The sequence below is a fragment of the Cynocephalus volans genome, chromosome 18 (genome assembly GCF_027409185.1).
Source record: "Cynocephalus volans isolate mCynVol1 chromosome 18, mCynVol1.pri, whole genome shotgun sequence".
NCBI classification, from domain to species: domain Eukaryota; kingdom Metazoa; phylum Chordata; class Mammalia; order Dermoptera; family Cynocephalidae; genus Cynocephalus; species Cynocephalus volans.
The window spans coordinates 11,092,785-11,109,048 of record NC_084477.1 but is presented as its reverse complement, the minus strand read 5'-3'; positions in this window follow the sequence as shown (position 1 = coordinate 11,109,048).

Below are 16,264 nucleotides of genomic sequence, written 5' to 3'. Positions count from 1 at the left end.
CCTCCAAAAATCTCTGATAAATCCCCAAGGAGGGATAACCTGACTCAGTATTTAAAATTAAAAGCCAATTTTTCTCTTTTAAAATAGCTTAATTAAATTATTATGCAACAGCATATTTTCATTATGTGTAACTGCTTTTAGAAAAATCGAACCTGAAAATACCTGAAAGCACGCTTCTCTTACATAATATTTAGTTTCAACCAACAGAGATCTGTTTCAGCAATTTAATGCTTATTGTTCAAATACCTGAGCAACTGGTTTCATTTTTTATATTGCAGAAATTTAGAGAGCACTAATTTCCCTTATCACTTCCAATAGATATTTTAAAGTATGTTTTTCAAACAAAATATTCTGAAATATTCAGTGAATTTAGGAAATTCACATCACCTGAATACAACATACAAAGTTCAAACACCTTGGCATTCACTTAAATTATCATTTTTGTTCCAAGGTACAAGTTTGAATAAAAATATAAATATCTGAAAAATTAAATTAATGATATAGATTATTAAGATAAAGAGGCTGGATGATTGTATTTATTCCCATAAATGTTTCATATAATGTACTCTGTTATTCACCAGGTCCTAAAAACGTATTACATAATACACTGTTAATCAGAGTTCTGGTTTATGAGTCACAGATTTATTTTGATTTTTCAGGTGCCCTAATTTTTATTCTATAAACTAATCTTTTCCAAAAACTCTTCCTAATGTATTTTCATGTTTTTTTCCCCCTCTCAAGAACAGTAGCAGATTTGAAGTCCTTGTGGGAGAATAATTTAGGGAAACTTGTGATTTTTTCTTCTTTTTTATCTCTTGATTTATAACTGTGATATTATCATCTATATATATTGGGTTTTGTCCACAGTTCCTAGCTCATAACTCCAATAACCCTTGTTCTTTTGTTATAACATTGGGGCACTTAGACCTCAGAAGCAGACCTCAAGAAACCAAATCTTTCTCTCTGACCTTTTCCTGCTCTCCTGTCACCTGCTCTTTTTTTCTCCCTGAGGCCAAGCCATAGAAGCTAAAATCCTCCTTTACCAAGGCGAGTCATAGAAAACAGGCCCAAAGCCACCCATAAAGCCCAAATCTTTCTGTCTTGGAGTTGACCGTAAAGAAATTCTCTGACCCACCTTGTCTGATCATAGATCATAAGACCCCCATTCCAGAAGGGCTTCTGCCTCATGCTCAGGAGGAAGGAACCCTACAGAGAGAAGCCAGGAAGAATCTGAACAGGCAGACCTTGCTGGGTTTTTCCCACCCAGTCTATGAGATAGATCATACCCTTTTTGTCCAATTTACACAGTTGTTCATGCCTCAATCAGACCTATGCAGTGAAGCTTCCATAAAAACCCAAGAGCACAGCATTTGCAGAACTTCTGGATAGCTGAACACATGGTGGTGAGACCTTTCCGCCATACCTGGCCCTATGCATCTCTTCATCTGTATCCTTTGTAACTATAAGTGTTTCCCCAAGTTCTGCGAGCTGCTCTAGCAAAGAAGGGGTTGTGGGAACCCTGATTTATAGCCAGTTGGTTAGAGGCACAGGTAAAACAACCTAGGGCTTGCAATTGCTATCAGAAGAAGGGGACTGAGTCTTAGAGACTGAGCCTCTACCTGTGGGATCTGGGCCATCTCCAGGTAGATGGTGTCAGAATTGAATTGGAGGGCACCCAGCTGGTGTCCACTGGAGAACTGATTGCTTGCTTGCTGGTGGGAAGAAATCCCCACACATTTGGTCACAGCAGTCTGTCTTCTGTGATTATGGATGCTGAGTAAGAGTACAGGAAAAAACACTTTGAGGTGTGTGTGTGTGTGTGTGTGTGTGTGTGTGTGTGTGTGTGTGTGTGTGTGTGTTTCTTCTCATACATTGAAGAAAATACAATAAAACATTTTTTAAAAGATATCTCCTTTTGAGAAAAGATAAAATAGCGTATAAGTTACATATTTTCACTGTCACCCAGGAATTAAAGCTCCTGAATCAGGGTGACAGTCCCCAGATAGGAAAAGCTGTTGAGAGTTAGAAGCTTGCTCCTGGCTCTAGCAGGGGACTCAAGAGTCCCACCGGTCTTCATATCCTCACCTCTCTGAGCTCAACGCTGGCTGCGGCTGACTTGCACCAAAGCCAAGACACCACTGGAGCTGGGGCACACACCTTTGGGGTGGGTTGAAGTATGATAAAGATCCTAAAAGCAGTAATTCCCAGTTGGAGATCTCTGTGGGGACGTTCCTTTAAGGATTACCACTTTGGGGATCAATCTCTCTTGGGTCCACCTCTTTTGTCATACTCCTTCCTTCTCTGGATTGCTTCTTTTGGATTGCTACTGTTTCTTTACCTACTGGGTCTGATAGAGGACCTCTTCCTGCTTTACATAATGCACACCATTCATCTCTCTAGGACACCGAGTGGGAACTGGGGTGAGGGCCAGGGAAAGGAACCAAGAGGCAGGAAGCACAGGTTTATCTCTAGGCTAGACAGAGGACATTCGTCATACTCACATGTCATTTATTTCATTGCCATAAAGTAGATTTCATGAATCTACTTTTTCAGAGAACATAGCCCCGGACAGTAACATAAGGTTAATTTTATGGTAGAGTTCCTCCTCTGCTGAACTCACTCAAAAAGTTTAGGAGACATCATCCAGATGACAGGGGCTGGACACTCAGAATCCTAGGCTTCTGCCATCAGAGACTCCGCTTGAGAGAAAGACGAAGACCAGGGATCCTGGTCATTTGCATGTGGGAGACTAGAGCAAAGAGACAAAGTACCTCTGAGGATCAGAGCAATGCAGACACCCAGGCTTGGTCTAGACACCCCCAGGTGAAGGGAAGGTAAAGCTCAAGCATCAGATCCACTGATGATCTGGTACAGAGAGAGCTTCAGAGATGACAGAGAGAGCTGAGATGCCATTTGATTCCATCTGAGCTAAAACAGAGAGAGATCATTAAAGTCACATTTATCAGGGTTAAAGTGGGTGTTCTGAGTCCTAAATGACAATTTCCCAGATAGCAACTATGTGATGTTTACTGATGAGATGACATGCATTGGCCAACCCTTACTCATGCCTAGGCAGTACCACCCTTAGACCTGGGCAGGTGTGGTCCTTCCTCCCACTCTGGAGTGCCTTCCACAGTGTTTCCTTAGAATCCCCCAGTGTGGGGGACAAAATGGGGACTGCGATTTTGTCAGGGTGGGGTGCCCCAGGTCAGGATGGCTTGAGCCTTAGTCCCCATTTCTCTTCTTTGGGGTTTTCTTCAATCCTATTCCATCAACCCACCCTACATGTGGAGTCAACCAGATGCCCCAAGGAGGAGGTGTAGCAGGCATACCTTTGAGGTTATCTCAGAACCCTGTGGCAAGTCCCCGGTTCCAGAAGGAGAGCTTTGTAAACAGTCACTCCCACTGGCTGCCACAGGATTTCTTTCACAGGATGGTGTGAGATTGGGCTGCCAAAATGGTGCTGATGCACTAATTTGGGGTGACTTTCACTCGCAAACAGAAGTCAGTCAAGACTATGGGCTACCAAAGAACCCTGACCCTGGGGCTTGAGCCATGTTTGTGAGACCTAGTAAGACCAGTGGTTGTGGCTTAAAGTATTTGAAAGAAGACATGGCAGGACAGTGTATTGTCTTGTGTTTATGCATAAAATCCCAACAGTAAATTTAACAAAGCCAGAAAACAAACCAACTTTCACATTATTCTGAATACTCTGGGTAAGACATGCATCTGGAGACATCATCAACAAAGCACAGTAATGACCTTTGATGGTCATTAAAATCCAATATTCAAGTTGGCTCAATGATGATACAGTGTCATGGTTATCAATGTAACCAGCATTAAATAAAGGATATGAGGAAATTTCAAGGCAAGAATATCTACATTGTTTCAATACGAGCAGGTGCTAAAGAGCCATGACATTTTTAATAATAGCACTGTTTCTGCCTTTTTATTGTGGCAGACATATGAAATTAGTCAGGAAGAGTGAACTTGGTAATAAAGAACATGAAGAGAGGGTTCCCAGACCTGAACAGGAAATGGTCATACTGGAACACCACAAGAATTATCATAAATATAAATTTAAATAGATAAATAGTCACTATACCTCATTGGGCCTGTATTAGTCCATTTCTGTGGCTTATAGCAGAAATACTTGGAACTGGGTAATTTATAGAGAAAACAAAATTTATTGCTTATGATTTTGGAGGCAGGGAAATCCAAAGTCCAGAGAACACATCTGGTTGTGTTCTTGGTGGTAACTCTACAGCAAAGCAAGGTGTCACGTGGTGGATGGCTTGAGTGAGAGAGGGAGGGGAGGTGCCAGGCTCCTTTTAACCACCAGCTCTCATGGGAACTACTTGAGGGAGAATTCACTCACTACCCTCCCCCACCCAGGGCATTAATCTACTCATTAGTGATCCAACCCTGTGGAATATACTAACATTTATAAAGCAAATGTATTTCACATGGCCTAGTTTCCAAAGCCTTGTAGTTTCAGGTATAACCTAACTTTTTAAAATTACATGTAGAAATGTTAGGCTTGCAAAAGACAGGAAACTTTCCCCAGGCTAAAGTCTCTGTTGTAGATAAGAATTGTAACACAGCAAAATTGCTGGCTCCAAGGATGGATGCCCTTGATGCAATTAAACCTAATGACTGCTGCCATGACAATTACTTTACTATTCTTTTTGTAACCACCTATGTTCCTTTTCTGTAATTTTCTGGCTTGGAGAGTAAATACTGAGAGAAGACCCCAGTTCATTGTTCATTTTCCAAAGAAAGCCTCTCTCTTGAGGGTTCATGGAAATTAACCCCTTTGGGGCTTCTCACTGCTCAGAAGAAATGGGCTTTGTGTAATCCTTTTTGGGTCTCTGTCACCCTGGGGGAGAGGTGATACACCCCCATGACCCAAACACCTCCCAACACTGCCACATTGATGATCATCATGACCTTTGGGGGACAAACATATCTATATCAGGGCCCATGAATTTTGTTTATAAAGACAAAATGTCCAGCCCCCCAAAAAAATGCCTGAGGTCCCCTACACACCGGAAGCAGTCCTGTCCACCCACCTTCTGGAGTTTGGCATCCTGTTTGTCCCTGGAAGTGTCAGCACAGCAGTGTCTCTGTGCCCTCTCCAGAGCAGAGTTGAGCTCACCATGCTAGAAGCAGCAGGATCATGGCCATTCCAGAGACAGTCATTAATTCATAGGTGCCACCTGTGTTAACAGCAACAGAAGTGTGGCTTGGAACGGAGTAGTGAATATTTGGAGCAAGGGCTTGAGAGAAGTGGAAGAATGTTTTAACCCTCTCCTTAATCTCTATCATGATTCCCACAACCAGCAGCCTCTGCAAAGAAATATACAATCTAAAAATAAACCAGCAGATCATAGTGCTAAGGATTGCAAGGAACCTCAAGACAAGTTCCACGCTCCTCCCAATTTATATCAGATTGTAACTGTTAAACCTTTCTTTTCTAGAAATTCTAGAGACATTACTATGAGTAGGATTGATATAAACATTTATTCTATGCAGAGGTGCTTGGTGAATCCTTGCCTGATGCTGAGCAATTCTTACCATTAAGAATAATTACCCAAAGCTTAAGTTACTCAAAACTAAGTCTAAAGAAGTATTATGTAACCCTATATTCTAAAGAGACCCCCCTCCAAATCAAAACTATGTGTATTAAGAGCTTACTTAGAGATGAAGAAACAAGCCTTGTTAAACTCAGTTTCACCCCCACCCAGCAATTTAAAATAAGGCTGAGACACGGAGAAAGGGGAGACGTCACCAGGACTTCTCAGATAAGGCACATTTTCTTATCCTCCATATGCGAGAGATGCTCTCACTCCTCTCTGAAGCCAGGTAGGGTGATTTCTAGAGAACTCCCTGTCAAAGTTAGAGCTGCCTTCCAAAAGAGGGTCCTAGAATCTCATTGCCCTATACGGACATCACACTTGCTGCAAGGGCACTGCAACGAGATAGTGGGACAAGGTGAGGTGGCAGTCTTGGAACCATCTATGTCCTCAATCTATGTCCTCGCAAGCTGGTGGGAGAGGGTGCATACATGTAGTGGGAGTCACAGCTGACAGTACAAGTAGACAGTCTTGCAGGTGCCCAAGAGGAAAGCCTCTTTTCTCCTAGTCCCAGCATATTGTGGAAGTATGGCTGGAAGAGGCAGGACAGGAAAGAGGGGTCTCAGAAAACAGAGCTTGACCACACCCATCCCCTCTCAGTGGCTGCTGCCCTGCGCTGGGGGGACACTGGAATCTAGTTTGAGATAGCAGTCTTCAACTCAACTGAGTTTTGCTAATGTGTCTGAAAACTATCAAAATCTTTCCAAAGTGTCATTAAGGTGCAATAAAGAGGTTCAAAAGATTCCGGTGGAAAGCAATCATTGGAGAAAAAGAAAACTGCTCCGTATTTATATCCCTTGAATTTAGAGTGCTAAAGCGGCTGATGACAACTTGAGATTCAAGTTGTCCCAAAGCTGAACTCTCCTGCCAAGTAGTTGGGGTGAATCCCTGCTCTAGCTAGTGGCTGGGCTGTTTCTAAACCTGACCGTAAAGCTTCCCTTTCCAGTTTTCTTTCCAGTGAACACTGTGCGGAGAACTCGATAGAAAATAGATGCCTGAAGTGTAGGTTTCCTACACTCAGAAAGTGAGATGTACTCTCTCTGATTTTCCGTGGGGGGCTCATCTTAGAGAGGGGCTTTTGCTCCATGCTCATTCTGAAAGCATGTTTTCCATCCCACGAGGAATTTGACATTTTACACACATTTCTCAAGAGATTCTTGGACCTCCTTTCACAGATGTGCAACTTGCACATTTTAGGCAACCAAGATAGCCTAATAAAAGATACTCACAGGTTCCTCGTGTTCTACCAATTTGATCCATTTCAGTTAGTAGAAGACCTAGAGTCTTAAAAGAGGTAATAGTTTGTGGGTCTTCTCAAATTTATTTCTTTGCACCAATGCCTGTAACACTAAGATGAATAACACTCCATCTAGCCTTATGTTTAAATACAGTAAATAAATAATAATGTTCAGAATGTTGCACTAAAGCAGTTCTTAAATATCAACAGAGATAACCATAAAATTATTACAGGTGATGGGATCTAAGCCAAAGGGGGGGGACAGGTTTGTAAAGCCTCTCACTGAATTTTTATGGTGTACTTTCTTAGAAACTCATTTTTACAAATAACCCAGAGAGCAAGCAAGTAAAGGAGAAATTGAAATAATTGCCAAGATTATTTGTAATTCCCCCCATTCCACCTTGCTTTTATTAGGCGTGTCAATTTGTCGTAATTCCATAATTAACTTTGAACAGCATTAGAACTCATGGGATAAGAATTCCACTCTCCTCTACTTTTTATTATAGAATTATTATCTCTTGTTGAATGTTTGAAAAATACCTATATTGAGTTTCATTTCTTAGGTATATTTCCAGAGTCAGAATTCAGTGTTCTTGTCACTGTAAAAAATCAATCAATGCTTTTTGACTGAATATCTCAAAAGAAAGCATTCCAGGTAGTGTGCTTGTGTTCTAATCTGGTTGAACGCCTAGCTGACACTTATTTGCTGCAACATCTTCAAATGACCTCTCAGGGCCTTGATTGCTCAATTGCAAAATGAAGAGAAGAGACACAAAAATCCATCTCAGGTGCATGTTCCTCTGTTACCTAGAGTGCTTTGCTTAGTTTAACTAAAAGGTCCAGTAGATTTCCAGCCTGAGCAGAGTGTCATGTCTGAATTTCTGGAATTTATTAGCTAAATGTCAGAACTTTTTTTTTTTTTAAATCCTGCTAAAATGGACACAATTTAGACTCAAGCACAAAAGCTGGAGGTCTGCTGTACATTCACCAACAGCTCTCCCTACTGCTCCCACCAGAACCTTCTCTGGTTGTCTTGCAGGAAGATTCCTCCCAAGCAGGAAAGGATGCCCTTCCCTGGAGACCAGAGTGCACTGGAAGAGGGATTATCAATGGACATTTAGCATCAGTGAATATCCATTGAGAAAAAAAAATCTTATGTCTGGTATGTTATGCCTGCAGAAGAAGATATTGGGAGTCTAAGTAGAGTGAATCAGAAATGCCTGAAGCCTGCTATACCTTCCCTATTGACATATCAATATTCTCTCTTTACTGAGTTTTGTTTTCTAACCAAAATTTTATACAAATAATTCTGCCTTTGGGAATGAGTAATTCACATAGGAAAGAAAACAAATCATCTTCCTCTGAGCGTTTTAAAAACTGTAAGCTTCCTTATTTAGGCATATATCTGGGGAGAGGAAGAGAAATAATCTATAACCATCACTCTTTTACTGCATGATATTTCTTTTCTTGTTTCTGTAAGTTTGTTTAATGCCATTCAATAAATTATTTCCTCTGGCCAAAAGAATCCCGAATGCTAAACTTGCTTTAGGATTTGTTGGATTAAAACTGGCAAAAGTTTATTTACTTAAATACCATAAAACGTTAAAATGTCTCACTTTTGCTTGTTAACCACCATAGACATTGTATTTTCCTCAATCTCTCTTCCTGTGGAAAACGCAGTCTTTGAAAAGATGAAAGAATCACCAAAACTGTAACAAACTCTCCTCCTTAAGACAGCACCTTAGAACTAAACCAAAATTTTAGCCATAGAATACGGTGGAGAGCTTCAATTGTAAACAATATTTGAAGATCTAACCCTGCTTTCTAAGACCACTATTATTATCTTCATAACAAAAAAGATATTCCCTTGACACTTAAATTTATGCATCTGATCTTTCATAAAAGATAATTTGTTTACTGATTAGAATAAAGATAGCAAGGGGTTAGCTTCACTTCAGATAACTGTCCCATACAGTACTGACCTGATAACTCGGTTACTGAAAGCCACAAGTCTGGGCTATTAACAATTAACTACAGTAATCTGGAATTCTGGCATGTGATAAGAATGACCTTGTTTAATGATACAGTTCACAAGTGAGCAGAAAAGCTCTAGAATAATATCTAAATAAGCCCTAACATACATGTGCACACAAAAACTTCAGTATTCACTAATTTTATTCCAATATTTATAAGGAATTTTATAATTCTCTAACAGGATCAGTCATAAGGAAGTTTATTTTGCATGCTTGGATTACATAAAATAATATCATACAACTTACTTCCTTACATGGACTAAAATAAATCTTCGTGAAGTGATTTCAGGAGCACTGTCTTATAAATTTCAAACCGCATCTGTAATGTTTTGGTGTTCAAAAGGTTTTACATCCCAGCAAGCAATTGTTTTTTGCACATTACAATAAGTATTCAATTAAGCATTTCAAGCCATCCTCAACATCTGGTTTTACTACCATTGAAGCAGAAGGGGAAAATCATAACTATTGAAATATTTGTTCAATGGACAAGCTAAATGGACCACTCTAATGCCTTCTTCCCTTTCCCTCCTTTTCTTATTGGTTTGACATCAGCAGTCATCAGATTTTGATCAATTGTACATTTTGACCTATAGTGAAGATTTTTTCACTGCAATATAAATAGGAAAAACAGTATTTGTAGTTTGAGAAATAAAATGAGTTTGTAGTCTTCCACTGAGACATGAGCAAGCATGCACAGACCCTAACCAAGATGACCAAGCCCCAGGGCCCTACGTACTATGCCTAAGGATTTACACAGCTCAAGAGAAGATGGGTAAACAAAGACACCTGCTTGGATCCTAACAAGTCTTAAAAACATTGGCTTAAGCAGTTTTCTGTATTGAAAGATATTTCAAAGTGTTTAATACTCTTTGGCTGCTTTACTTATCTCCAAGTGGGAGATTCAGTAAGCAGAATCCTAAAATTACTTCCAATGGACTATTTTTTGGAGGAATTACTATTAATATCTTGAAGAACACCAGCACTCCACCAACAGTTTGGAGAAAGATGGGCTGCAGATCTATGTTTGACAGTAATCAATATTTATGTCGTAATTAAATCCTTGAGACTACAGGAGCTTGTGCTCATGGAAAAAAGACACACAGGAACAGAACTTGCAAAAGAACACCACCAGTTACAGGACAGGCAGAGCATTATATTGGGTTTTTTATGCATGTCATGGGCTCTCAGAATTTTCCAGTGAGAACTAAGAATAGAGATCATGTAGTCAACTACTCATTTCGTAGCCAGGGCAGTTATGGACTAAGGAATTAGATGACTTATTTAAAGTTACACAGCTTGTTTCCTGTTTGCTCATCAAAATCTAGAAAGGAAATATATTAGCCAAGGGAAACTTGCCCTGAACAAAAGCAGCAATTTCTGGGCACAAGACATTAAAGTATGTTAAAAATACTTTCTTAACATAGACAATGAAAGAATCCAGTAAGGCTCCTTCCTTCCTTTTTTGTGATTTTCATAATGAGGAAGGAATTTTTTGGAGTAGACAGAGTTGAATAAATCCTTTTTGCAAGTTCATTACCATGATAAGGAGAAAAAGGAATAGAGAAAATCTCTGTGGTTTATAGTTTTATGCATCCTTCTGTCGTTTCACTTGGGAATGTTTTATTTAACAGAAAAATCAAGTCATTCAATTTTATCCTCCTTGACTCCTTAACGACCCTGGTCATCTACTACGGCAGGAATGTTTTTTCCTTTCAAGTCAACAAATCTGTATTTTGATGTAAAATAGTTTGAAATGGTAGAATTCTACTTTTGACAGCATTTCACGTTCATTTTTATATTAAAAATTAACAGTAAATAATGACTGGCAACATGATCAACATACACTTAAAACCAACCACAATCGTGGCATAAGGAACTGCTGGAAACTTTTCTACTTGTTCTCACACTTAACAGTGTTTGTTCTCATAAAACAGGCCACCGTGCCTCTAATTGCTTCACAACTGTCCCTTTGGTCTGCTCTCATTTTTTATCTCATTGAATGTAAATATTATTTCAAGTTAGAAACCAGTGGGACTAGGGTTTTCTACCCTTTCCTACATCTTCTATATGTCCTTGATCAGGTGCCACAATAGATGTTCAATACAAGTGCCCCTAAAATGGAAAAAACAAAACAAAAAACAATAACATCTCTCTCATAGTCTTTTCAAGAGGCTTACATAACCATATATATGAACCTTCCTCGCAAAAAGTAAAGAGCTTCTTAAACACTATGGAGTATCATTGCACTAGTAGGGATTATGACTGGTGTTACCATTATTTACACGTGACTTCTCTAAACATTGTGACTAATGGTAAAAAAGAGTCAGAACATTTATAAAGTAACAGGGGAACCATGCTCACCAAACAGCAATTCTTCAAACATAGTTCTCGAATCGAGTATGAAATCGACAGAGTACAAATGGAACACGGCGGAACATGAGAAGAGAATAAAGGATGGGTCAGAAGATCCTGAAATGAATCTGGGAAGAGGGTGTTAAGGTAATTTTAAAAAGGCAAAAGGCATAGAACCATGATTTGTTGGAGAAGATAACACAAGAAGAATACAACCACCAATGGCAAGAGTAGTTATGAGCTGGGAATTACAATGTGAGCAGAGAATTAAGAAGTATCATAATCAGGATAAGTATTTGTGATTATGACAAAGCTAGAAATCTTTCTGGATGGAAGGATAGGAAAAAAGAGGTACAGCAACCCAGGAACTAAAACCAGCATTGATGGAGAGGCAGTTTTCTTGCACTCTGCTATCCCAACCAGGTGGTCTTTGCTCCACTTTAAAGACACCTTCTCATTAGACATATCACCGTCTATTCAGCATCCGCACTTGGGGGACTAGTATAAACCTCAAAATCGCCGTTTCTAAGAACGAACACCTGCTTCCCTATGCCCAAACCTGGGCTCCCTGAGTCTTCCCCATCTCAGTACGTGGCACCACTGTTCACCCATTCATTTAGGCTAACATCCTTGGAATTATGTTTTAACCCATGTTTCTGCTCATCCCCCACATCCAAATGATCACACATTCTGTCAGCTTTCCTGTCAGAATAAGTCCTGACTCCATAGACCCCCCATTTCTCACCATCTCTTGCCACAATTGCAGTCACACCCACAGACAGGGATGCCTCTGTAAGGGTCTCAGTGCCTCCTCTCCTGCCTCATTACTGTCCGTAATCCACACTGCAGTCCATGCTCAGGTCACTCTCCCACTCAAAGCCCTGCATTTGCAGGGAGAAGCAAGACCCAACTTCTTACCATGGCCTGAAGAACCACATGACCCTGGCCCTACTCTGCTCACCCCTCACCTCCCTGTGACTCTCGCCCTGCCGCTCCCCCATCTCCAGCCACAGTGGCCTCCCACATATTCCTGGAGGACACTAGGCAGCTCCTTCCCACCTCAGGACCTTGGCACTTGCTTGTCCTCCAGACTGGCACACCTTCCTCTGGGCAATCGCGTGCTTCCTCCAAGTCTCTGCTCAATGACACCCTTCCAGAAAGATTTTCTCATCTAAATATACACTTCTACCTTCTCTGTCCTTTACCAAGCTTCCTTTTTCTTCAATGCATGTATCACTACAAGACTTTGCCCTACACAGAATATATGTATTTGCTTATAGTGAGGCAGGAGGTAGGATAGGGCTGACAGGAGAGACTCCATTTTATTGTCTGCACCGAGAACCCAGCAGTAGTCCATGTGCTGGAAATACAGCAGCGACCCCAGGAGCAACAGATCACGTCCTGTTCCAGGAAACACAGGGCGGGCAGAAATTAAAGATAATCCCTAAAGAAGTCAGTATGTCCTTTTCCCACGAACATGTCATTACCCAAGGTTGCCTAACTCCCCTGTGTAAGCATTCTTTTACAAGCCTCAAGAGAACAATGAAGCCCCCACCTGCTGTGGCTGAAAATGGAATGCCTTGTGACCAACTGGCAAGATCCCAATCATGCGTCTAGAGATCTCACCCTCTTTCCCAAGATCCCCACCCAGCTCTTCTGTCTGAAAAACCCCTTGTTCTGAATGCTTGGAGAGCAACACTTCTCCTCTGCATTGGCTGCCTCGTGCGTGAGATATCGTTCAATAAACTCAGCTTGCTCACTCTCACGATGGGCTCATGTTCATTTCTATGACAGTGAGTCCCAAAGAACCTGGCATTCTAGGTCCCGTAACAGTAGCGTGTCTCCCTCATTGTAAATTAACTCCACACGGCATGTCATCTGTCTTCCTCACTTCTGTGTTCCAAGTAGCAATGCCTGGAATATAATGGACACCCAATGATGTTTGCATGTGATACTTACTAATCTCCAGAACCCTACATTTATTCAACATAACGCTTAATATTTGTGACTTTTATATATTATCTTCATGTGAGGAAGAACTGAACTAACTGAACTCCGTGACTTTTCATCAATACCCTTAAGGCATCCATCCAGTTTCTTCCTGGCCTCAAAAGATGAGTAGAATGACTCATACTAAACTCTTGAGGGTTTAAAAATAAAATGATGAAATTGATGTCATTAGCTGAGCTGAATGATGTTAAGATAGATGGAGAGGTGGGTCACCAATTCAAGGTCTTATGCAAGCTAAAGATACAGAGTAATATAGCGATGGCTCTTCTGGATGCAGCTTTCCAGTTCAGCCCCATCCCATGGGAATTTTGGAAATAAATTCCGTCTTCCTTCAGGAAATTTGGGTGGACAACTTTGTTTTGAACCCAAGAGAATCGTGACATCACCAGCCTAGTTGCAGCCAAGGGACTGCAGAAGGTGCATTATCATGCGCAGCCTTTTCTGCTCTTGCCCAAGAGCAAGTATAGAAGTTAAGTGGCTGAGTTTTGATGATGGTGTATTAAGCTTACCCAGCTTCATGCTTCATGAGTGTCCATAGTCCCATGAGGCACTTCTCCCGCAAAGCACTGCCCCTTGCATGTGAAGTTAGATATTGTCCTCACCTTATAAAAACAGAATGCAATCAGCTGCTAATAAGCCTCAGGGATGAATGTTTGAGTTGGCATCCCTCAGGCTACTCATTGCCTTAAGCCCTGCCTCCCCAGGTTAGCTTTCAATTAGCAAAGCAAAATAGAGATTTGAAGCAATTAGCAGGATAATTCAAGCAAAAACATTGCTTTGACTTGAATTGCCTGAATAATTGCAAGTTGATAATCTCTTGGTGATTGACTTCCTAGCAGTCAATTGTCAGGTGATAGAGACAGGCATGGTGGTGACTTAAATTATCCTGATAATTGCATGCTGCTCCACTCCGCCTAGTCCACAAGACCAGGCTCTGGTGTAACGAACTTCGGTGGAGAAATGACATGAACAGATCGATAAGGCTGATGTATCAAGGGAGGTGAAGCAGGCACAGGGCAGAAGTCCAGAAGGCTTTGCTTGGGAGCACAAGCTGTGTGGGGCAGCGGGCACTGCTCACACCGCAAGGCCACTGGTGACCAAGGTGGGGTCAGGGAGGGGCCCTCTGCTGATGAGGAATTCTCACAGATGGGAGACACTTGGGGAGTAGAATGACCTTCCAAAACTCCAGAGCCACACTGCTCAATAGGCTTAGCTGTGGATTAAATAACACAGCAAAAAACATTTAGTAGCTTTCAGTCCAAAATAGGATTACCCTACGGCCCTATGCATCGACTAATTTACAAGATACTACTAGTAAAATTATATCCAAGTAAACAGTAAGAAATACTCTCCACTAATCTCTTATTTTTCTATGCTTATTTTTTCAAGTGTGGTTTCCTCAATTGACCTCTCTCTAATGCTAGTTTCAGGGAAGGAATAAAAGAGGTGACCTTTTAAATGTAAATAATTTGTGCTGTGTTAAATCAACAATGACGGCATTTCCAGAACTGAGCACATACACGAAATACTCGCTCCATATCTATATTGCTTTCAGTCAAATAATTTCTATTGAGGGTTGTCCTGTGAGATATTGGACATTTATGTTATGCAGGTTATAGCCAAATCATAGTTTAAGATTTAAACACTTATCGTATTGACTCAACAAACTTTTATTACAGCCCTACAGTGTGAGAGGTAATTGCTCACATATTCTCACGCATTTATTTGCACCACAGAACAAGGCTTATGTCATCACATGGACTACTGTGATTTCAGTTCCTAGAGCTGTACCTTCCATATTAAAATAAAATAGAAACTCAAAGCAGGACAGCAATACAAGGAGAACTAGCATTCAAATATTAGTTCAGGCTCTGCCAACAACTGTTTTCTCTTCAATGGCTGTTTGCCCGACCCTGGGTAATGCATTCACATAGTATCACTATCTGGCAGAGTGTGCATTAACTAGGAACACTGAGTTAGAAAATCAAGTCCTCAGACATGAATATATGGGTTCTAATATACTAATTTTTATTATGTTGTAATATACTAATTTTCTCTCCTGCTAAAATTTGTGACTCCATGTTTTTATTAGTTTTCTTCTCTTACTAAAATTTCTGACTCTATTGCTTTATTATTACTAAATCAATACAAGATTTTGTGTTCTGTAAATGATGGCGATTCTTATTTATAATCTAGCCTGAGAGTTTTCCTCGCGTTTGATGAGTCGAATGAATCCACCTGGCCACACTGGCAACCGATCTGATTTTGTGAAAGAAAATCTAAAATAAGTAGTAAAGAGAATGGTTTGGAATCATTTGCATTTCTTGCTTTGATTTGTAAAAATCATTTCTGCTTCTAATCTTTAGATATATTGTTAATTGTAGTATACACAGAAATATGCCAAGTTACTTATATCTTCATGCAATGTAGACTTATTTCTTCTTTGAATGGATCAGTCTAAATGACAATGTTCCTTAACTTTTTAGAACACATGTATTCATATTGAGGATTTGATTTTCTAACTCAGTGTTCCCAGTTAATGCCAGATAGTGATACTACGTGAATACATTACCCAAGGTCGGGCAAATAGCCATTGGAGGCAGACAGTGAAACTTTACCAGCAATCAGCAAGGCCTAGCACAGCTTTGAGTTTACAGAGGTGGAAGCAGAGGGTACAAATAATTGATATGCCAAATCAGGTAAAGGATCAGCTCTAGAAACACTGTGTTCTGTATAAACAGCTTGTCTGCCTTGATCATTTTCCTCCTCTTTTGTTCCAGGGATGCAAAATCTTCAGGCTGATTGATCCCAGGAAAGAAGTCAAGTGGGTTGTATGAACTACTTTGGGGATCATTTACCAGTGCCACAAGAGCAATTACATTCAATTAGAAGCTGCTGAACTGATCGTTTTTATTGACTCTCTCAAAAATTTTCTCTCTCTCTTTCTCTCTCTCTCTCCCCCCATCCCACCCTCCCTATCTCATTTCTCATGAAGT